We start from the raw sequence: 24,102 nt of genomic DNA on the forward strand, positions 1-24,102 counted from the left end.
ATCACCTACTGACACCCCTGCTCTGCCTTTATTTTTTTTTTTACTTTTTTATTTTTTTTAAGACAGAGATCACAAGTAGGCAGAAAGGCAGGCAGAGAGAGAGGAAGGGAAGCAGGTTCCCTGCTGAGCAGAGAGCCAAATACGGCTCCCTGGGATCATGACCTGAGCCGAAGGCAGAGGCTTTAACCCACTGAGCCACCCAGGCGCCCCCCTGCTCTGCCTTTAAAAACTCTGACTGTAATCTGGTTTGGGGTCCAAGTTCCTACTCCGCTGTGTCAGGTATACTTGGGCCCAAGCTTAAGCTTGCTGAATAAACCCTCGTGTGTTTACTTCGGTGTTGGCTCCTTGGTGGTCTCTCAGACGTGAAAACTTGGGCATAACATTTGGAGGTCCCACCGAGATCTGGAAGACTCTTAGGACCCCAACCCGGAGGATCTTACGTGGGCTGGTGAGTGCACTCGTTTGCGCGCATAACTTCCGGGAGCTCCAATCTGCATTTTTACCTGTAGGAATTCCAAATCTGAGTACGGGAGTCGACATTGGCTCAAGCAGACGCGTGGTGGGCTGTCGACCGGGGGTCTTGGGAGACATCCCTTTGCTCCTGCCTGGACGCCCTGCTGCTGTTGCAGTCGGGGCTTAATTTCCTTCCAGTTTTGTCTTCGCGGCCGCACTGGATCCTATGTCTTTGTGAGTGTGTGTTTGTTAATTGTCGTAAGTGTATTTGTCTTGTTGTGGACTGAGGACGTGATGGGACAGACGCAGACAACTCTTCTGTCTCTGATGATTGACCGCTTCTCGGACGTTAGGGAAACAGCTCATAACCTGAGCACGGATGAACGAAAGGTTAAGTTTCGGACTTTCTGCATGTCTGAATGGCCATCCCTTAATGTTGGATGGCCCCGGTTGGGCCGCTGGGTCTGTGGTTGTTTTGTCCTGTCTTTTTGTTATCTGTTGTGTTGTTTGTTGTGTTTGAAGAAATGGGGCAAGCAGAGAGTAAGGGGACTCTGACTTTCATCTTTCTGTTCCTCCTAATAGATGTGGGGCTTCTCCCTCACTCATTTCTTGTGTTAAGGGCTATAACTGGAGCCAACTGGGGTTGGTCTAACTTGAGACAGAGACCATAAGGAATATTCCCAAGCAGCTGCTGAAACTCCGTTTGTTTCGGGAATATTCCCTGTTTTCTCTGGCCCGACATGGACTGCCTAACCCCTTCCCCCTTGCTGATGGGAAAACATGGCGTCTGCTCCTCTAAAACCAGGAATCCTTTCTGGGCCTCCTGGCGGCACTGTTCCTTCTGTCTCCCCCTTCTGTTTCTGCACCAGCGTGCGTGGGGCCTGCATAACTGGCCTCTAGACCATCCTTGGTGCTTCCTGCACCATGGCTCCTTCTCTCTTCACTGTCAAGGAGCAAGAAGAGCAGCCCCTGGACCTAACACCCCCCACTCCGGACCTTCCCACCTGCGTCTCAGGTAAACATTCAAAGTGGAGTGGGCCCAGGTGGAACGTAAATCAGTATTGGAACTAAGTTAAGTTTGTTGGTTTAATTAAGATAGACATGTCTTTTAAGTTATCAGCAGTAAACAGGAAACTTCAAAGTCTACTGAAGGTCAAATAAGCTCATGTTGTTTGTTAAAATCTGTTAGCAAAGAGATGACTAAACTGATGGTTAATTATCTGTCTCAAAGTTTTAATGGGTAATTGCTGAGATAGCTTTCAAAGTCTTTGGTAACCTGAAAGTTTAAAGTTTTGATTGGAAGACAAATGGAATTGAATTTGTTGGACATCTAGGTCTTTTCCAAAGAGGACAAAATGCTAAGTCATTGATTATCGAACATAGGTTTGTGCTTTTGACAAAGAAACTAAGAATATTTAAATCTGTTGGTAAACATGTTTTGTGCTTAACTGATTCATAAATTGGCATCTAAAGAATTGTTATAACCGTTCACAATTGGTTAATAACTGACTAGAGGTTAAGGTGTTTCTAAAAGTACAAAATTCTGCTAACTGTAAGACTGATGGAAATAAAGGAAGCAACTCTGTATGTAGGAAAGTAAGAGATACGTAAGAAAGATTTAAGGAATGGAAATGCATTTTGTTGAAGGTTTAAAAAAAAAAGAAAAGCAGCCCCGGGGCCACTGTCTGAGCCAGACCTATTCGTAAAGAATGGAAAGGGAGACAGATCACCTTCATTAGCCAGGGATACCCAGAGGGGTGGTGTCCAACCTGTTTGAATCTGAAGAGTGCCTGACTGTGTGAATCTGTCTGCAGGGCTCCACCACTTCAGCTACGGAGTCTGAGTGGGCTGCACCCTGAGTCTCGTGGGGTGTCATATGGCATAATGGTCATCTGCTCCACAGAGTAGCCTCGTCCGGGGCTTATACAAACAGACCTTAGCTAAGACGCTCCTAGGTTCCCATGAGGGACGCGAGCAGGACAGCATCTAAAAGATCCCCCTCCCTTTGTCTTCTCTCCCATCATTCATGATGGGAGAGAAACCCAGTAAACCCACTATCTAAGACTATGCTTAAGAATAAAAAGGAAAGGGGCACCTGGGTGGCTCAGTGGGTTAAAGGCTCTGCCTTCGGCTCAGGTCATGATTCCCAGGGTCCTGGGATCGAGCCCCGTATCGGGTTCTCTGCTCCTCAGGGAGCCTGCTTCCCCCTCTCTCTCTCTCTGCCTGCCTCTCTGCCTACTTGTGATCTCTGTCAAATAAATAAATAAAATGTTAAAAAAAAAAAGAAAAAAAGGAAAGACACTGGTATTAAAAAAAAAAAAAGCTGGTTTTCTCTCTGTTTAAAAGGGCAAAGTTTTCTTAAGTTAATTGATCTGTAAATGGTTTTCTTTTCTCTTTCATCCCAGAGTTGTAAATGAGGTCTCTTTGACTCATAAGGCTTTTCCTTGATATGCTAAGTAACTCAGGGAGTACTGCTAAACCAATGATAAACCTTGGGTTACATTTGGGTAAATGCTGTAACTACTCTAGAGGTTCTATACATTTCCTAAAGTTCTAATGTTTTGATAGGGTCATCACCTGGTAATTTAACCATATCTATTCTGAGTTTTTGTCATTTGTAATTGTTTTAAAGCTGCATTCGGACTAAACCAGAATTAGTAACATGGAACTAGATGAACTGAAAGATTGTAATGTTGTGTCTCTTAATGTTTTGTCTTATTTTAAGCATTACTGGTTCTGTAATGTTTACTCCTCCAGACTAGGGAAACTTTTTCTTAAGTTATCTGTAACTTACAGATATGTAAAAGTATTCATTTGTAAATGAATCAAGGCATTCAACTTTTCTCTCTATCTGAACCCTCTGAAACCAAAGGTCTTAATAAGTATTCTTTCTTCCGTGGCAGTCTGTCATTTGCATAAGTTCAATAAGAATCTGTTCTCCTTGTAACAGGACACCATTGGAAATACTGGTTATTTTACCAAGGCTTTGACTGGAACGTCATATTTGAAAAGACTCAGATATGACCAGACAGCTTTAAGGAACTAAGGTGGACTTTTTGAAACCTGGAGCCATAAAGCCCTTTGGAACTGTTGGCCTGATACCTTGCTTACAGAGTTCCCAGCAGCCTCACCAGGTGAGTAAAGAATGTCACTCCCTGGTAGGTGCAGAGCCTCAGGATACTTTGGGTACCTCAGGGAGAGGAATTCGCCCAAATCCGACAGGTATTGCAGGCATGTCTGATGGCAAGTATGTGGCTTGGCTTTTGGCCTGGAGAGGCTACTAAAAGTTCAACCTAGAGATTCCTTATAAGAAGTTCCAGCAAAGCAGATTCTAAAAGATCTATAGGATCACACTCACTGTTCTTGCTGAGCTTATGTAAATAATTAGGCCAAGTTTGGTAAAACTGGACTTGTTTTTCAAATAAATTAGTCCCGATTTGGCTATCTCTGGAAATGAGGGTTATTTTAGAGAGAAAAATTATGTTTTAATAACACACCTTTATGAGTGTTAAATTCTAAATTTGAGTGTTTTTAAATGTTTGTTTACCTAAGCTAGACAACTTAAGGTAAACTCAGAGAAGTTGCACGATAGCTCATTTAGACGATCTTACTTTTGCCAGTCAGTTAGCCCCAGATATAACGAGCATTTTTGAAATTACAAACAGCTTTACTGAGTGCTCCAGCTTTGGCCATCCTAGATGTTACCAAGCCCTTCCACTTGTATGTGGATGAAGAGGCAGGGGTGGCCAAAGGAGTTTTGACTCAGACTCTGGGGCCTTGGCAGAAGCCAGTAGCCTATCTTAGCAAGAAACTAGATCCAGTAGCGGCTGGGTTCCCCCTTGTCTCCACGTAATTGCTGCCCCGGCCCTCCTGGTCAAGGATGCAAGTAAATTGACTTTGGGTCAAAATCTCATCTTGACCACCACTCACGTTATTGAGGGCCTTCTCCAGACTCCACCAGACCGGTGGATGACAAACGCCAGAGTGATGGGGTATCAGGCCCTCCTCCTTAACAATGACTGGTCAGTCTGTACTCCAGTCACTGCAGGCATTACAGTCTGCGTAGCCCATGCAGGGATCCTAACTGCCCACACTGAGACGGAGATGGAGCTGGAACCACATCCTTACCAACCTGGAGACTTGATTTGGATGCACTGCTGCCAAGTAGAAGACTTAGAGCCTCGCTGGAAGGGACCCTACATTGTGATCCTGACCACTCCCACTGCTTTCAAGGTCGACAGGATTACTCCCTGGGTCCACTGCACCTACGTCTGGCCAGCTGACCCACATGCCGTTCTCAAGGACTTTGTTCCAGAATGGAAGAGCCAGCTAGACAGGACAATCCCCTAAAGCTGAGACTGTGCCGCTCTCACGTACCCCACTAATGTCACTTATACTATGCCCTCTTCTTACACCAGTGCGGGGAGTGAAAAGTAACCCTCATTATCCCCCTTCTCCTCCTTACCTTTGGGCCCTGCATTATCAATAGATTAGTTACCTTTGTCAAAGACAAAGTCAGTACAGTTCAGCTCATGATACTCAGACAATACCAACCGCTGGACCTTATTACTGAGGCCAACTAGGACCCATGATTGGGTCCTTCCTTAGGTTCCTCTGAGAGGGGGAAATGTGGAGGCCAAGAAAAACAGACTGTACCCACCCCAAGTCTAGCCTTGACATAAGTACAGCCATCTTGGTAAATGACCCCTTGCTCCAGACTGACTGGAGCAAACACAATGATCAATCAGGAATAGGATGGCTTATTGTTGTAATGACTCATGTCAGGAATAACATGGCTTGACGTTATAATAGATCATGTCAGAATGAAAAAGGGAAAAACAGGAACAACATGGTTTGACATTGTAATAGATTATGTCAGAAAGAAAAAAAGAAAAAACAGGAACATAGGGCTAGTAATTGTGGCCCAATCACCTACTGACACCCCTGCTCTGCCTTTAAAAACTCTGACTGTAATCTGGTTTGGGGTCCAAGTCCCTACTCCGCTGTGTCAGGTATACTTGGGCCCAAGCTTAAGCTTGCTGAATAAACTCTTGTGTGTTTACATTGGTGTTGGCTCCTTGGTGGTCTCTCAGACGTGAAAACTCGGACATAACACCCCCTTCCTCCCCATCTGTGGGCCGCCTTCTCACTTTATAGTGTCATCTGCTGCACAAACATTTTTAACTTTGATGAAGTCCAATTTTTCTTTTCATTGCTTATGCTTTTGGTTTTCTAGCTAAGAAGTCATTGCTGAAACCAATGATCTGGAAGGCTTTCCTTCTAGAGTTTCTTTGATCTAGTCTTCTAGAGGTCTTTGATCTATTTTGACTTAATTTTTGTATATGGTGTAAGGTGAGTTTCCAACTTCATGTTTTTGTGTGTGGAAAATAGGTCTCTGGCATCATCTAGAGTTCATTGGTGGCAAGCAACAGAAACCGAGATAGGCTAATAATGGGAGTAGTTCTAGATCGTTCATAGAAATTAAGGGAAGGGGCGCCTGGGTGGCTCAGTGGGTTAAAGCCTCTGCCTTCGGCTCAGGTCATGATCTCAGGGTCCTGGGATCGAGTCCCGCATTGGGCTCTCTGTTCTGTAGGGAACCTGCTACCCTTCCTCTCTCTCTGCCTGCCTCTCTGCCTCCTTGTGATCTCTGTTAAATAAATAAATAAAATCTTAAAAAAAAAAAGAAATTAAGGGAAAATTGGGAGGGCAAAATCTCTGGAAGTCAAGAATATGTCTCCGCTCCAACAATCTTACGTGTGTGTTGTGTGTGTGTGTTGAAGGTGAGGCAGCATGGTCACTGAATGGTTGCAATAAACAAGACCGCATGAAATGTAGGCTTGGGGTGGGCCAAGTGAGAGGGAAGGAGTGTTTCCCCAAAGGTAAACTAGAATGTTGTTATGAGAGTGGGGGAGGGGTACTGGGCAGACCAAACAGTAAATGCCCACTCCTTTTCTCACTGAAAACTTTCTCAGAGCTGTTGGTACTGCACTGTGAGTCTCACTCAGGTCCAGGGGACCAGAGTGTGTGATGTTTCTCACACCATTTGCCCAAGACCACTCTGGTGCATTTTACAGAATTCATGTTCCACAGAGTGATTTGGGAGATGCTCTCATCTGCTAATAAAAATAACTCTGTACTTGTATTAAGAGTAAGTTCAGTCCTGGTTGAGTCTTTTTTTCAGTGTGTAAATTAGACCCACCTTATGCCAAATGCACGAAGACACGTGCGTGTCAGTGCTGAGCTGCGGTGGATTTGAACTTCCCAAGTTCATGCCAGGAAGCTAGGAATCAGACCTGAGTAATTCTTTCATAAACTCACAGCTTGAGTGATGACCTCACAGAAGCAAGCAGAAATACAGCTTATGACTTTTGGTGGACAGACTATCTGTGTGATGGGTACACACTTCTCTGTGATGCTGAGATATGAGGAATGACACATATCTTTATTTTTTAAAGGAAAATTAAATCTTAGCCCAGGCCTTCCTCAGCAGGGCTGGTCTTTTTGGAGAGACCTCCACTCCTTTGGACTATTCATGACACCATGGGATTTCAGGTCAGAAGAGCTGGCTTTAAGGGAATGGCTATTTTTATCACTATTGTTCTTTTTTTTTAATTTTTAAAAAGTTTTAAACATTTTTTGGGGGATTTTGTTTGTTTATTTGAGAGCAAAAGAGAGCAAGTGAGCATGAGCAGGTGGGAGAGGCAGAGGGAAAGGGAGAAGCAGACTCCCCACCGAGCAGGGAGCCTACTGCAGGACTTGATCCTAGAACCCTGGAATCATGACCTGAGACAAAGGCAGATGCTTAACCGACTGAGCCACCCAGGCCCCCACCGTGTATTGGGCTGACACTCTGGGTGGGTTCCTGAGATGCCCTCTTCTCTATTCTTCTCCCCTGACTTCAGGATCAGTACAGGGCTCTTCATATGGCTCCCCAAATCTCTGAGCATCCTGCCTCTGTGGATACCCATGAAACCAAACCCACAGTGAGCTGGCCTGTGGGGTGGCATGGCGGAAGGCTGGATTGCCCTGCAGGAGCCCCATCTCCTCCACAAGCTCTGGAACTCCAATTCCATTTCATAGCGAGTCATTTCTGCTTCTTACCTCCATGCATCAATGCCTCTCTGCCCTCCTGTGGAACATAGCCATCCAGCATGACCCTCGGGGTAAGGGCAGTGCAGACCGCGAGTTGGACTTCAGTCCCCTGGGGGTTTTAGACATCCCAGGGCCCTGACCTTGGATGCTCTGCCTCAGTGTCAGAATGGAGCCCGGCCCCAGCTCCCCAGGAGAGGCTGATACAGCACGTCTTCTGACCACACTTTGAGCAGTGTTGGCCTAGACCTGGGGACAAAGGCCTGACACATCTCCTGGGGGGTAGAAAGAGCTCAGTCTTTGAAACTCCACAGCTGGTCTCCCAGCTTCCAAAAATGGAGTGATCCTTTCTTCTAAATGATCAACAGCATACAAACAATACGGTTCAGTTTTCATCTTCTGATTTAGTTTGCCATGCCTCACCCCTGTGGAGCTGTGTTTTGGAAGTCCCTGTAAACCTAGAGGGGAGAGTCCGGCTACTGTGGCCTGGCAGGTGTCGGCATGACCTTGACGAGGCTCCTGGCTTGCTAACTCTTGGTGTCTGACAGGCTTATGGCTGAAGTGATCAGGGGCAGACAGATGTGGGGGCTGGCAGGGGTTCATCTTCCCCAGGGCATAGCTGGGAATCCCGTCACCAAACTGGGACTCTTTTGTGACTTTCAGAACCAGTGCCTTTTATTTTCTGGTGCTTCTCCAAATTCCACGCAGGCATCCTTGTTTCAGTCTGTCACAGATCCTGGTGCTCCAGAAATAAGGGGCTGTTCACCAGGACTGCGGCAACCTCATCAGCTCTGGGTACGGTGAGAATGGCTGGTTTTCAGTGCAAAACTTAGGGCCAATTGGCCTGGTGATTTGGGGCCCTCTGTAGACAGTGTTAGGTCCCCCAATAATGGGTCCGTGATTAAAGGAGCGAGACTGATACAAAGCGAAAGTCAAGCAAAGCTTTATTTCACGCCAAGCATCAAGAATCAAACTGAACGTTCGGGGCCGCGCCTCTTACAGAGAGTGCGACCCCTCTGCTTCACAGACTAGCTTTTAAGGGCAAAGGCCATGTGGTTGGGCCTGGCCATGCACAGGCGGCCAATGAAATTGTAACACAAAGAGAAAGCTGCACAGTCATGCTAGGTGACCAATTAAATTACAATTTACTCTATTAGACATTTGAACCAGCCTATCACCTTGGTCAGAACTGGCGCCCAAAAGGTGCCCAAAGGGCGGGGCCCATACTCCTTGGTAACTAGGGAGACAGTATGCACCGCCCCCCCCCATCAGATGTCTCCACCTGGCCTGATCCACCCTTGTATTTGGGCTTTGTTACCTGGGACTGGTTTCCGGGACTTATTTTTAAGTAAGTTCCCCTGGTGGGGGGTGGGCAGAGTCAATTTAAGTTTTACAACAAAATGGCAGTTCAACCAGGGTGGGGCCGCTCTGGCTGAATAGGCCCTTACAACAGGTTTCAGGAGGGAGCGATTGGGGCTTTGGTAGGAAGTTCTCAAGGCTCTGCCCAGCCTCTCTTTCAAGGGGTCAGGTTTGGGGGTGAAGGACCTACATGCTGAGGGCAATAAGCTAGGATCAGTGGGAATGGGCAGTGGGAATGTTCCTGGTGCTGAGAATGGAGGTCTCTAGAATGTGAACCAGGAGGCAGGAAGCTGGAGACAAGGGGCCTGCTGCCTCAGTTCTTCCATGAGTGTCGGGTCACCTCCTCTGAGTGCCAGGGTTCTTTCTTTGGTCAAGTGAAGAGGGTTGGGCTAAATCTATTAATTCAAAAATAAACATTACTGAGCTTTGATTGGGCACCAGGCTCTGTGCTAGACAGATGTGACATTAAATAAAGCAAGATTCATGTCCTTGTGAATATTATTTCCAAGGTCTCTCGTGTGAGTCTAATAATGCCTGTCCCTCAGCTGCTGCTGCACACCGTGCTTTCACGTGCATTACCATGATTGCGCTGTGCGACCGTCGTCCTTCCCACCGCGTGGGCGTTGAGTGACCGGTCTAAGGTCACATGGCTACAAAGACACAAAACCAAATATGACTTCAGATCTTCTGGTTCTCAGTCATGGGCTCTCTGCTCTGTGACCTGCTGTCTCTGACCTTCCTTACTATTTGTGATGCTTCCATCTCCCAGATTTTTCCACCCAGTGGACAAATAGCTCGCATTTGCCGAGCACTTGCTTTAGGTCCTGCCACCTGCATTCTCAGGGAAATCTCACAGCAACCTCATCAGGCTCTGTTTTTGTCATCTCATAGAGGAGGAAGCTGGCCAGAGAGGCTGAGGGCCTCGCGTGGAGTCGGATGGCACGTCAGTGGAATTTGGTTTCAGGCCTGTTCTGTGGGTGCTGTGCTGCCCTGCCTTCTGGGATGGTGGAGAGAGACCACTGGGAGTACAGTGGGTTCAGTGCTCTCCTGCAGAGTTGAAGGCCTGTTGGGTCCTTCCCGGGCTCCCAATGGAGGATGGGGAGAGAGCCAGAAGGCTCCAGGGAGCTGGTTGTGATGAGGCCTTGTCCAGGGCCTGCTTTTGGTGACAGAATTCAAAGGCCTCAGGGACCTCCCAGGTCCCATAGATCCAGATGTCCTAGTGGGAATCAGCTGAAAGGCAGGAGCGACCTGCCATTTTCCAGAAGAGATGGTGTACACTGGCTGGGGAAGGAGACTCCCCACCCCCACCGTGGCCACCACCCCAGACTCCCTGCTCCCACCCTCAGGTCAACTGCAAGGACTTTCCTCTTCTTCAGGCCTGCGGGTGGTGCTCTCTGTCCCCAGCCCTTGGAAGTCTGAAGACTGGGTGGTGCCATCAGCCTGGGCTCCTGCCTTGCCTGGTGCCATTTGGGAAGGCTGAAAAATAGTGGGGTGCACCCCTAATACACAGATGGGGAGTGTAGGTTTGAAGGGGTTAGAACATGATCCTCTCACGAATCACTGACGGGGGAGCTGGGCCTGAAACCTTGACCTTATGGTTTTCAAGGGCAGGGTGCTGAGCTGGCCCAGCAACGGGGCGGGGTGGGGGGGTGGGGGGGTGGGGTAAGCATCCCTCACAGCTGTGTTTGCCTTTAGGCACTTTATCTTACGCACAACAACCCTGGGAGGTAGGCGGTTCTCTTTGCGCCAAAGGCGGAGCGTTAAGCTCGGAGCGGTAAAGTAATTTGCCCAAGGCCAGTTGGCCAGAGGGCAGGACTCAAAGTCAAGAACTTCTGGCCTTCTCCCCCTTACCCCACCTGTGATTCTCCCCACGTGTGGGGTTCAAAGGAAGGCTGAGTTTCCCCGGGGAAGTGAGTGGAGCACAGATTGTCCTTTATGGTGGATGGCTGATAATTGGGGTCCTATTTGCCCATCAATAGTTGACCCTCCAGGCGCTGGATTTTAATTATCTTGCAAGCTGCTCTGATAAGCTCAGACTCATTTGTTAGCAACAGGAAGTGTGTGGGATGTGCCGAGGCTCCAAGGGACCTTTTAAGGTAGCCCGCAGCTTGGAAACAGTTCTGGGTTGACTAAGCAGAGAGCAGCCCGGAGATGAATACACAAGCGGTGGGGGGCTTGGAAAAGGGGGCTCAGAAGGCTGGTGAAGTCACCCTCTGGTGACAGATGCTAATGGACCGCAGTCACAGCCTCTGCAGAGATGGGTGTGAGGCTAGCACGTATGAGTCACCGTTGAGAGGCTCCCAGGCACACTCTGCAACGGTGGGGGGGACCCCTAACCTAGCTCTCACCACAGCTGCTCTCCCATGAACTACGTGATTAATGATGATGAAACCTTCTTACAAATGTGAGGCTTGAACCTGGTTTTGCATTAGCGTGAGGAGGAGGTGCTGCTTCACGAAATTCAATTAATTTTTATCTGACCTGTCTGCTCTCCTATGGCATGGCTCTGTTACTGCTCTAAGGATTACATTCTCTGCCAGGACCTGAGGGGATCATTGCTCCGGATCCTTCCAGACTGGAGAGTGAGTGTATTTGTGAGATGGGCAAACCGAGCTGATGGGAGGTCTAATGAGCTTAACTCTCCTCTTTCCCACCTCTTGTCCTTTTGGACTTTGAAAGAGAAATCAGGTGGCACAGTTTTTTCTCAAGAAACATAATTCTTAAAGGGGGAAAATTCAAGTGTACATGGATGATTTTGACCCTGCACTGGCAGAGAGAGACAGAGACAAGCCATGGATGGGACTTTTTCTGGGTGCCCGATATTCCCCTGGCTTTAGCGTGCCCACTTTTTGTTTTTTCCACCTGGACAATGATGAGGGTCAGTGAACACATCGGGTGGGTGCTTGAGGCTTGGTCCCAGCATCGCAACCCTGCACCAGCTCTGGGGAAGCAGTGCCGCGCCTTGGGACAGGATTAGATCACTCAAGGGAGCGGGGATGCCGATGTGAGCTCAGGCTGGTCCCAGCTCCCCATCTGAGTGCCCGGTTCCCCCAGGTGGTCACAGGGACCCCGAAGCACTGGCTCTGGCTCTAAAGAGGGGGGACTGGAGCCATTTGCTGGAGGGAAAAATCCCGGGGGACTGCTTGGGGTGGCATCTGAGTGGGACGGGAGGATTTAAATCTGGGGTTTGTTGTCACTTTACCCCATCTCTAAGTAAGGCCAGCAGGCCACGAACGATCACGTCCCTGGCAGCCTGGAGGCTCGGAATTTTAGGAATAAGCGTTCAGAGTTCTCACCACCTAATTACCCAGAGGGCTCTCAAGTCAGTCGGACCAGGTTCCTCCTCTTCCCTGCTGAGTCATCTTGGGGAGGTTATTTCACCTTGGAACCCTTACCCTTACAATATGAAGGTCACAACCATCTCCCGGTTAGGGTGATGTGATGGAATGATAGCGACAGACCCCTGGGTCTGCTGCAGGTGTGCTCCTGAGCCCGCCAGCCTGCTGTTTCCTCTGAAAGCCCCACCGGCTCCTTTGAGGTCCTTCCACATTGTTCCGTCTCCTTCATAGCTCTGAGTTCTTGGTGGGGAGGAGGGGGGTTTCTCCTAATGGCTTCCCACTCTGATTTCCTGCTTCTGCAGGATTCCTGAGCCCCTCTGCCCCTCCCCTGCTGTGACTGTCCTCCTGTTACTCACCACCCCCGCCCCTTTATTCACTAGGAAAAGTGTCATTAAGCAAGGTGCCTGTGTCTACTGCAGATGTGGGCCTCGCTGGGGCTGGTGAGAGACGGTTTACAGCACAGACCAGACAACAACCTAGAACGGAGGGTTCGGTATCAATTCTCTAGAGGCCTTCCCTTGTGCCGAGGGCCAACCCTAGGCATCTGCATTAGTTAGCTGTTGCTACATAACAAATCATCCCGAAACGTTGTGTCACAGTTCTGTGCCTTAACAGGTGAAGATCAAGGACGTGGTTCTTCTGGTTTCAGTTGCATTCTCACTTGGATCTTGAGTTAGCTGTGGGTTGTTTTGGTGATCTCCGGTGAGCTCTCAACACATCTGGTGGCTGAGCGGGGACACGTAGGCTCTCTTTCATGTGGTCTCTCAGCTTGCAGCAGATCACACTAGGCTCATGCACACAGTGGTGAATGGAAGCATGCAAGGTCTCTGCCATCTGGGCTCACAACAGACACTGTGTCACTCCTGCTGCCTTCTTCAGGTAAACACAAGCCACAGGACTGGTCCAGATTCAAGAGCAGGGGAAAAGGACTCTCCTTTTGGAGGCAGGGAGTTGCAAAGTCGTATTGCAAAGGGTGTGCATGTGGGCAAGAGTGATGTATCCACATGTTGTAACCCAGAACACCATCCTTCCCCTCAGGGTCTCACCGCTATCTTGTGGGTGGATCTCTGGTCTTTTCTTCTGGACTGTCTAGATCTCCTTCCAAATATTCCCTTCTCTCATTTCTAGTGTTCCCAACTCTTCTTCCTACCTGAAGAGGACTCCAAAGTCTCCTGACTTTCTTATGCAGAATGTTTTTTTTCTTTGTTGACATCTTTCCCCTCCCAGTCAAGTTCACACCAAAAATGGTCCCAAATGTGCTGATTAAAGTAAACCAGTGGTTCTCAACCTGCCTGGTGTCAGACTCACTGGCAAAGCTCTTAAAAATGACTGATGCCTGGATGTGAGGGGGACATCTGTCACTCCATTGATTGTCATGGTTGATTTGGCTGGGCAGGTGGATGTCCCCTTCTTCCCTCATGCATCCTTGTGCATTCCTCCAGAAGCTGCATGCTTGGTCCAAGAGGATGACCTTCCCTAGTAGACGAGGATTGTTTTTTGGCCAAGGGTATATGAGTAACTGGTGCTCCCCAGCTAGAAACTCCAAACAAGCTCTCAGGGTCCATTTGTAGGAAAATGTAGAGTAGTCAAGCTTCCAAGACTCCAGGTGCCTCCAAATAAGTTGTTTCATGTACTTCAAGTACTGATCATTATGAAATGATCTCTCCCCCAGTTGATCTCCCCCATATTGACTTTCTGTGTCTCTCTACTTCTTGATCCTACTAAATTAATTCAACAAGGGAACCAGTAGGCATAAGCAAACCAGAACCTAAGCCTGTAATGAAACCCTAGGGGCAACCAGTCACAAACAGCCAACTAGACTATCCCAATAAAAAAGAAAAATGAGTGATTTAAAAAAAATTTTTTTTTTAATTTTCTTTAAAAAAAATTTCTTTCTTTAAAAAAAAAAAAAAAAAAGAGTGGTGCCTGAGTCCCACTCCCAGGACTGAAGGTAGGTTTTGGATACTGTGAGTCTTTTTTCTTTTTAAATTTAAAGGAGGCTCCATGCCCATTGTGGAACTGAACTCACAACCCTGAGGTCAAGAGTCATGTGCTTTACTGATGAGCCAGCCAGGTGCACCTGGATATTGGTATTTTTAAAAAGCTTCCAGGTGGTTCTAATACATAATGAGGATAGAAAACCACTGGAATAAACAAAAATACCATGTATCTCTGAGATAAATTTTGCTTCTTCCCTAAAATGTGGACATTTTAGAAGCTGTTTCTTTTTTATTTATTTGTCAGAGAGAGAGAGAGTGAGAGCGAGCGAGCACAAGCAGGGGGAGGAGCAGTGGCAGAGAGAGAAGCAAGCTCCATTCTGAGCAAGGAGCCAAGTGTGGGACTTGATCCCAGGAGCCTGGGATCACGACCTGAGCTGAAGGCAGACGCTTAACCAACTGAGCCGTCCAGGCATCCCAAGAAGCTCTTTGTTTGTTTGTTTTAATGAGCAAATTCCCCCTTTGTATTACATTTGTAAAGTGCCCAGTGCATTGCACACACTCACTAAATATAAACTATCATCACTGTGACTGTTGCCGTCATGGGCACCCTAGTGTGCTGGTAAGGAATGTGGGCTGTAAGTCAGAGCGCTTCACTTCTCTGCCTCAGTTTTCCTATCTGTAAAATAAGGATAATTAAAATTCCTACTTCATAAATACTACGTATTTTACAGTATGATTGTAGGTATTGCTTAATATGTCTTAATGATTGTACTTAGACACACGTAAGTGTTCAATACATGGCAGATAGTATGTAATTATCGTTGGATTTATTCAGCACCTCATAGTTTACTCACCTCCGGTTTACTTTCTCTTTGATCCAGTGTCCAAATCAAATGAGATGACAATCGGTAGTGAGAAGTGGTAGTGCAGTAACACTAGAGCATACACATGCTGGACGAAGGCAAAGACAGTTCCATTGCTTGGAGGAGTGCTCAGCTCTGCCAACTCCAGATTATTAAAAGCATTAAGAAAATTCTCTGGCACACTTGGGTATCTTTTTTCTTTTCCAAGCAGAGTTTTCTTCAGCCCAAACATTCATTTTAACAGAGGCAGCCTCAAATTTGTGCAATTACTTGAGTAGAGCATAATTGGCACATTTAGTTCAATTTGGATGTCCTGGAGATAACGGATGCGAGCAGGGATGCCAAAATCTGGCAGCAGTCTGGGTGTGGTGGTGGGGGGGGGTAGAGAGCACAATGAGGGGCACAGGTGGGACAGAGGACATCTTGGAATCACAGAGTCAGAGTCAGGAGGACCCTCTGATATCTAGACCAACATACAAGGAAATAGAATTCTAGAAGAATCAAGAATATCCAAAGTCATATGACTGGTGACTGGGAGAATTCAGACCATGGAGAACCATGGGGATTTTAACTTTCATTGTGTCCCTCCTTGTACTGGGCTTGTGTTGGGTCTTTATTATTTAGGTATATCTTCTAACTCTAAGAAGTAGGGATTATGGGCTCCTTTTTGCAGTTGAGAGAATGGTCTTCAGGAAGTTATGATGTCACGGCAACTAAGAAGTTAGATCACAGCACAACCTATGACACCGTGACAGCAGTTTAAGGCATTGGAATGGCATTAAAAAGAAACTCCTATAAAATTTTTATTCACTTTGAAACAGATTGTTCACCTGTTGCTAGATGTCAAATGAGATTATTTCCGTGGTATGGTTTTAGGAAGACCCTAAGTAAAAAACAAACAAACAAACAAACAAAAAACCCACAAACTTACTAAAAAATGAAATGAGAAAACCCACTTACTTCTGTTTCCTGTCATCTTACTCACAGATATGTGAAAAAGAAATTAGAGCTGAATGAAACAACGTAGTATGGTGGAAGGATCTCATATTTTACATAAACAAATTTTACATAAATAAACATATTTCTCATATTTTACATAAACAAACATTTTACATAAAACAAATTTTAGGTTAAAATTTGACCCACCACATATATGGAAAATGCTAGAGGAATAGCACAGACAAGAGCTTATTTGGTGGGAAAAAAAAAGTCCAAATTATGAAATAGTTAGAAAATACACAATTTTATTATAGTTTCTATGAGAAACCAATGCATGTGATATTATAATGCAAAAAAGTGAGAATTAAAAAATGATAAATCCCAACAGTCTGGATAACTGTCTCATAATCACAAAACAATTACAAAGCTAGAATGTGGTGTAGTAGAGTGGTGGATTATGGTTTTCAACTTGGGAGTCAAACTTCCTGGTTTTGAATCCTGGTGGGACCAACTTTACTAGTTTTGTTACTGTGTGCAAGTTTACTTAACTGCTCTGGACCTATCTCCTTACCTAGAAAAATAATCATAAAGACTATGGAAGTACCTCCTGGTGTCATTTTGAGATCTGAATGTGTTAAAGTATTATTTTCTTCTCTTTGTAGGAATCCATATTACCTTATTGTTAGTAACATGTTTTTTGAATGAAGGCAACCACTTTCCTGGTTTCTGGTCATTATCGTTGCATTGGACAGTCTGTTGTTACCTCTCATCTCCTCTAATTTACTACTTGCACATGGCTTCCCTGGTGTGGACTAACAGCTCTTACATTGTTTTTCACATTAGCCGTGATTTTCAGAGCTTTGGCAAATGTGCACGGACTGGCTCACTGTTTGCTATAAGAGGCACCACAGAAGGAAAGGAGTTTCTCCTTTCTGGTTCTCACTCTCACTAGAAGTCAGCCATGATGGATGTGCCTTGCCCCGGATGCACCTATTGGGTGATACTCTGTGGATTGGCGTGTTGTTTTTATGTCTGTATCTGGAGGGCATGACTGTGGCTCTGCCTAGTGCTCAGCCTCTTGTGCAGTCCCCAGGCTCCCAGTCTTACTTGAGATCAGGCACTGAACAAAAGCAGGAGTAGGGTTGTCTGGGGGGCATAGGAAGAAGAAACAGATTTCTTTTTCTATCCCCAATGCTAACACACACTTTAAAAAGCAAACAGCACAAGGATTCTATTCCAATCTTCTTCTTACGATTCTCTGGCTTGGTGTGTCCACTCTTGGAACACCCAGCCATAAACTAGGATGGATCTGAGCGTGAGCCCAAGATGTGGTTCCCCAAGAGGAGCCCTGGAGTGGGTCACCAGGGGTGCTAGCAGGGGCCAGCTAGTAATCAAAGAACAGCCTTGTCACTGGCTGCCAGGCGCCTCTTAGCAGCTCTTTGGAATAGCTCTGCCCAAACTATGAGCCATCATTAGTCTAAGTTTGGGGTTGGAGGAGATAAGAGACCCAGCAAATGCCTGGTGAGGGCCTTTCCAGGGCCTCAGTGAGAACCTGCAACAGGTGATGATCATCAAGTGGGTGTGACAGATTGGGAAATATGGGTGTGTCTTGCTACCAAAAGCATCTCTTTAGATGATGAGGTATAGGGGTCTGCCTGGGTGGCTCAGTCGTTAAGCATCTGCCTTCAACTCAGGTCATGATCCCAGGATCCTGGGATTGAGCCCCTCATTGGGCTCCCTGCTCAGTAGGAAGCCTGCTTCTCTCTCACCCTCTCCCCCTGCTTGTGTTCCCTCTCTCCCTGTATCTCTCTCTGCCAAATAAAAAAATAAAAGTTTTTTTAAAAAGAAGAGGAGGTATGGTTTTCAGTCTATTGGCTTGGACGTACATGTGCATGAGCGTTCCTCCCCACAGCTCCCCTAATCCCCCATGAAACCATGGAACCACATATAGTGTGACAGACTGACTCTCACAGGTTTCTTCTGTTATAGGCATTTTGTCTGCACTTCATGCTTTCCTTACTTCTGGCACAGGCATAAAGAGAAGTCACAAGTCATATGGAATTTGCAGCTCTGCATTCAGACTCAGATTCTTCTATTAGCTGATAGATGCTAAGGCAAATCACTTAACTGAAAAGAGGTTCTCTGTCTATAAATGGGAACATAATATTTAGCTCATGGGTTTGAAAAATAGCATCTTAGATAAATCATGCCTATTTTCTCAATCAATGGATTGTTTTTCTCATTAGAGAAGAAGAGATAAAATCATACCTTGGAATTGATGCAGTGATGTTCTCATTGGGCACGTGGTTTCTTTGGAGGTTTCTACAAGAATCCTGGTGCTTGACATCACAATCTAGATGCTTCCTTCCTCATTTTGGGATGAATCTTGCTCAAGATGTTAGAGAAATATATGTGAGTGAGTGAGAGAGAGAGAGAGAGAGAGAGAGATTGTGAGGGTTAATTTTATGTGTCAACTTGGCTGGGCATGATGCTCAGATATGTGGTCAAACAATATTCTGATATTTCTGTGAGGGGGTTTTTGGGTGAAATAAGCATTTAGATCAGTGAACTTGAATAAAGTAGATTGCTCTCCCTAATGTGGGTGGGCCTCGCTCAATCAGTTGAAGGCCTGCATAGAACAAAAGACTGATTCACCGCGCCCCCACCCGCACCCCCGACCCCCAAGCAAGAGTGAATTCTGTCAGTAGATGATCTTTGGACTTGAACTGTAGCATTGGCTCTTTCTGGTTCTAAGCCTTTTGGCTTATCCTGCAGATTTTGGATATGCTAGCCTCCATCATTGCCTGAGTCAATTCTTTAAAAAGAGATCTCTTTCTGTATAGATACACATCATATTCTCTGCGGCTTTACATCAGCTGAGGGTCTCCACTGGACAACCCAGCTCATAGCATGTTCCTAGGAAGATTTTGCATTTTAGGAATGGTCTTTTTGTTCTTGTGCCTGCTTTATGCGTATTTGCTTATTTGGGATAAACTAAAAGCAGTAAACGAGGAATAGCATGGTGGTTATTAGATTGCACTGTGTTCAAGTGAATCTGAGCTCAAGCCAAGACCAAAAACATACACCCACTCCTTTTCTGAGGGCACAGCCCAATTTGCATCCATGTAGTTCTATTTTAAGGACCTACAGGAGGCGTAGTAAGATATTAATAATTCTAACATGACAATAATAACCATAGGTGTCACCCAGGAGCCCTTACTGATTATGCACATACATAGGACTTTACGTATGTTATTTCCTTACACATGATAGATTTGGGAACCTCCCCTTACGTACTGGGCAATCATCTACCATATTCTTTCCAATTCAGTTTTAAGTCTGTTTTCTCCAAAATCTTCAGGTGATGGAGTACGTAGTTTGGCGGAAGTCATATTTGTCTAGATCCAAAGGCAGGAAAGCCAGTGTAGCTTGGACGGAGAACATGTCCTTCTGGGGAGGCGAGTATTCTGGTTATGTAGCTTTCACATTGCCATATGCAGCTGAACATTTATCAGATAAAGTTAATCCAATATGAGATATATAAAGCTCTGCCTCTCTGGAATATAATTGCATTTTGATGAGTCATAAACCTCTTCAGGACATTTTGCTGCCTCTGGGTTATCTTGACGGCGATCAATACTCATTGTATCATACATACCCCTCCTTTCTAATCAATAGGATGTTAAATAAATGAGCTCTCACTGCGTTACTTGCCACAGGGGAAAAGGGACTGCATCTGTCTTTAAAAAAATATCATTCATGATCTATTTAAAAGTGATATAAGGTGATGGGGAAAAGGAGATGTGAGATACAATTCCTTTTTACTCACTGCTCGCCAGCACCCACCAGGCTTTCAGAATGCTTTCGTCCTGAATTTGCTGCCTAGATAAATGACCGAGGCCATGAGTTGTCTTCTGAACTCATTTGCCTTCTGTAACAAGATATTCATCCTGTCCCAGGCAGTGCTGTTACCTTTATTTCAAGGGTTAGGATTTTGCCCAGGAAATGCTCTGTGAATGACCCCTGTGTGGACACCGGCCATCAGTATCCACCAAGTGCTGCCCTGGGGCCTGCCAGACCCAGACAGTGGAGAAAGGGTTTTGCAGGCAGACTTCCCTGGGTTGGAGGACAAACTAGGTCACTTACCAGCTGTGTGACTCTAAGAAAATTATTTGACCTCTCTGAACCTCCCTATAATCAGCTCTGATTTCCCTGACCACTGGAGATAGAGAACCCCGAAGTATGCTGTGAAAGGTTAAAGACATTCCCACGGTGGCTGCAAATTCCTGGGGCTTAGTCTCCAGTGGACAATCTAGCCCCTGCGCCCCCTTCCTTCCCCTCCCTCCCAGGTCACAGACTCCTGTGTCTGCACACGCTCTGTTTCACTCTGCATCCATCTGGCCACAAGTCCTAGTTTCTGCACGAGTCTTTGCATTTAGATGCTAACAAAGGAGAATGGTTTTTATGTTTCAATACTAGTATTTTAGGACCTTGACCTCCAGATTTACCTTCTAATTCAGGAGCCTTCATTTAAAGTTTCCAAAAGGACAGATCCAGAATGTGAAGCAAGAGGATTCAGCTCATGGTCTTAGCATAGAAAATAGTCTCTTCTCAGGCAGCTTTCCAATTAGTCTGTGCTCACGACTGTCTTTAAAAAAGGAAATGTCTTGATTATTTAAACAAACAAACAAACAAAACCCTACTACTCACCCATTATTGACCAGATCCTCTGCTCAAGAATAAGAAGTTAGGGAAGGTCAGGATGTGTGTGTGTGTGTGTGTGTGTGTGTGTGTGTGACTTGAATTTTCTCATCTTAACTTTTCTTTTTTTTAAAAATATATTTTATTTATTTATTAGAGAGAGAGAGAGTACATGTGCATGTGAGAGCTGGAGCAGTGGGAGAGGGACAGGGAGAAGTAGACTCTCCACTGAGCAGGAAGGCAGATGTGGGGCTTGAGCCCAGGACCCTGGGATCATGACCTGAGCTAAAGGCAGAAGCTTAACTGACTCAGCCACCCAGGTGCTCCTCATCTTAACATTTCCTGGTAGAAAATTAGAAATGCAAATAAAAGTAGAGAGAACCATATAATGAAATCCCATGTGCCATTACCCAGCTCCAGCTCCAGCTGTTACTAGCTCAAGTTTGACCTGGTTTCACTTCTGTCCCCATCACTACCCATCCTCCCAGCTTGAATGGATTCTTTTGATGCAAGCCCCAGACAGTAAACCACTTAACATGTAACTCTTTCCTTATATATCTCTACATGATAAGGACTCTTTAAGAACTGAAACCACATAACTTTTATCACACCTAAAAATGGACAATGTTAGAATTTTCCTGTTTCATTTCCCACCCCCACTCTTTAGAAAGAACCGGTTGTGTCAGTCAGGTCCAAAAATTCTCTTAAATTTGTTTCAATCTAGAGGCTTCTTCTCTTTCCTCCCCTTCCCCTTTTCAATTTAGACACAGAAGAATAAGAGTCATTTGTCCGATAGACTCTCACATTTCATATTTTGCAACCTGAGATGTCATTTCATCCATAACTTGTTCTCTGACCAGCATTTCCCGCAAACCAGTTGTTAGACTTACATTCTAAAATTGGAGATCTGATCTGAGGCATGTACAAATTTTCCTTGAGAAGTCTTCATAGGTGGTATCGTAGAACTTCTCTCAGAAGGCACATAGAGACCAGCTGTCTGTCTTTCTAGGTCTTCATCAGGTGGAGATCCAGTATTTCAGTAGGGGTTGCAAAATGATAATATTCCTTCATTTATTAGCTCAGAAGACTTCTCTAAAGAGAAGCTTTTCCTTGAAAAATATTTGGTTACCCTGAGACTCAGTTGTATAGGAAGGGCAGGTTAAATCCTTGATTCTTGCCCTGTATTGATTGACATGTTTTCAGAATAATACATTGGTTCTTTACATCTTCTGAAGGTGATGAATACATTTTTGTTGTGATCTCATGGATCTTACATATTTCGTGTGATTCATATTGCGGTCATTACTCTTACTGGTTCTCAAAATTTTCCATCTTTTGCTTGTGAGAGCCTCTCGCTGTTGGCTTCTGAATCTTTGATAGAACCACAGTAGTTTTTGATAACTTCCTTGCTGTCTTCTATGACAAATGTTCTAGGCACATTTTGTAGATTTCTTGCTGCAAACCTAGAATCAGCGATTTCTCCAAGGAGGCTTAATTCCTTTTGTGAAAAATGATATTTAAAGATAAACTGGTTGTAGGGCTGGCCATTGCTTGCAAGTTCGTCATTGTTTCCAGGCTGTTTCAGTGGACAGAATGATAAAAAATATTTAGTGTAAAATACATCATGAGTTCCAGCTAATATTTTGAATTTGGATTTAGTGAGCATGGTTTTTTATTTAGCTTCTTTGATTTTGTATTTGCATATTTTCTCTCTTCTGCCTAAAATCCTGGTTCCAAACAATATTAACATAATTACTTTCGGCTTTACTATGTTTCAGAATAACAATAATAATATCATTACTAACAGTATGATGTCTGAAACAGTTTAAGATTCTTTAAAGTTATTTTTGTCCTTAAGATCTATCCCACTAGGGATACATAGTCAAATTAGTGTTTTAAATTACTTGGATTAATTCCTTTCAGTGTTTATGTTGTCAGCTCAATACAAAAGTGAAGTTCATTTGTTTCATTTGCTTTCAATTTTTAGGAGTTGTTTTCTTTTCATTTTGATTTAAGATTATTTTTTAACTGTGTAAAGAATTGATGTGGTTCTGAGGTCAAATCTATACACTGAGTCACACCGAGAGAGTTTCTAGCTCTAATTCTTGTCCTCTGCACTTTGATCCCTTTCTTCCCTGATGGTAACTATTTTTGTAAGTTTTTAAAAACATTTTTATAAGTAATCTCTACACCCCATGTAGGACTCAAACTCATGACCCTGAGATCAAGAGTCCCGTGCTCTTCCGACTGAGCCAGCCAGGTGTACCCCCATGCCATGGTAACCATTAAACAAGTGTGGTTTAGGATGGGGAGGAGTCAAGATGGCGGAGAAGTAGCAGGCTGAGACTACTTCAGGTAGCGGGAGATCAGCTAGATAGCTTATCTAAAGATTGCAAACACCTACAAATCCAACGGGAGATCGAAGAGAAGAAGAACAGCAACTCTAGAAACAGAAAATCAACCACTTTCTGAAAGGTAGGACTGGCGGAGAAGTGAATCCAAAGCCACGGGAAGATAGACCGCGGGGGGAGGGGCCGGCTCCCGGCAAGCGGCGGAGCAACGGAGCACAAAATTGGGACTTTTAAAAGTCTGTTCCGCTGAGGGACATCGCTCCAGAGGCTTAACCGGGGTGAAGACCATGCAGGGTCAGCGTGGCCTCAGGTCCCGCAGGGTCACAGAAGGATCGGGGGTGTCTGAGTGTCGCAGAGCTTACAGGTATTAGAACAGGGAAGCCGGCTACAGAGACAGAGCCGAGGAGTAAGCTCTAAGCTCGGGGTTACCTTGAACCGGTCGCAGGCTCGGTCAGCTCGGAGCGCGGCCGGAGGCAGGGTGACGGGAGTAAATCGGCGCTGTTCTCTGAGGGCGCACTGAGGAGTGGGGCCCCGGGCTCTCGGCTCCTCCGGGCCGGAGACCGGGAGGCCGCCATCTTCATTCCCGCCCTCTGGAACTCTATGGAAAGCGCTCAGGGAACAAAAGCTCCTGAAAGCAAACCCGAGCGGATTACTCAGCCCGGCCCCTGGTAAGGGCGGTGCAACTCCGCCCGGGGCAAAGACACTTGAGAATCACTACAACAGGCCCCTCCCCCAGAAGATCAACAAGAAGCCCAGCCAGGACCAAGTTCACCTACCAAGGAGTGCAGTTTCAATACCAAGGAGAGCAGCGGAATTCCAAAGGAGGAGAAAGCAAAGCACGGAACTCATGGCTTTCTCCCCATGATTCTTTAGCCTTGCAGTTAATTTAATTTTTTTTTCTTTTTCAATTTATTTTTCTTCTTCTGCTAAATTTTTTTTAACTTTTACCCTTTCCTTTTTTAACGTTTTTTAACTAGTTTATCTAATATATATATATATATATATTTTTTTTTTCCTTTTTATATTTTTTCTTTATTGGTTTTCTTTTTTTAATTGTTTCTTTTTTTTT

At 45.4% G+C, this 24,102-nt stretch overlaps 1 protein-coding gene across 1 annotated transcript in view; it reads left to right on the top strand.

The window, feature by feature from the left end:
* Positions 1-297: 297 nt before the first annotated feature.
* Positions 298-24,102, top strand: part of LOC111146661 (cadherin 17) — a 107,529-nt gene continuing 83,724 nt past the window's right edge. Inside the window, exon 1 of the mRNA XM_022502306.1 lies at positions 298-448. The gene's annotated coding sequence lies outside the window, so the exon portion shown is untranslated. The remainder of the gene's footprint in view (positions 449-24,102) is intronic.

The sequence above is a fragment of the Enhydra lutris genome, unplaced genomic scaffold, assembly GCF_002288905.1.
Source record: "Enhydra lutris kenyoni isolate GAN:26980312 unplaced genomic scaffold, ASM228890v2 scaffoldscaffold14, whole genome shotgun sequence".
NCBI classification, from domain to species: Eukaryota; Metazoa; Chordata; class Mammalia; order Carnivora; family Mustelidae; genus Enhydra; species Enhydra lutris.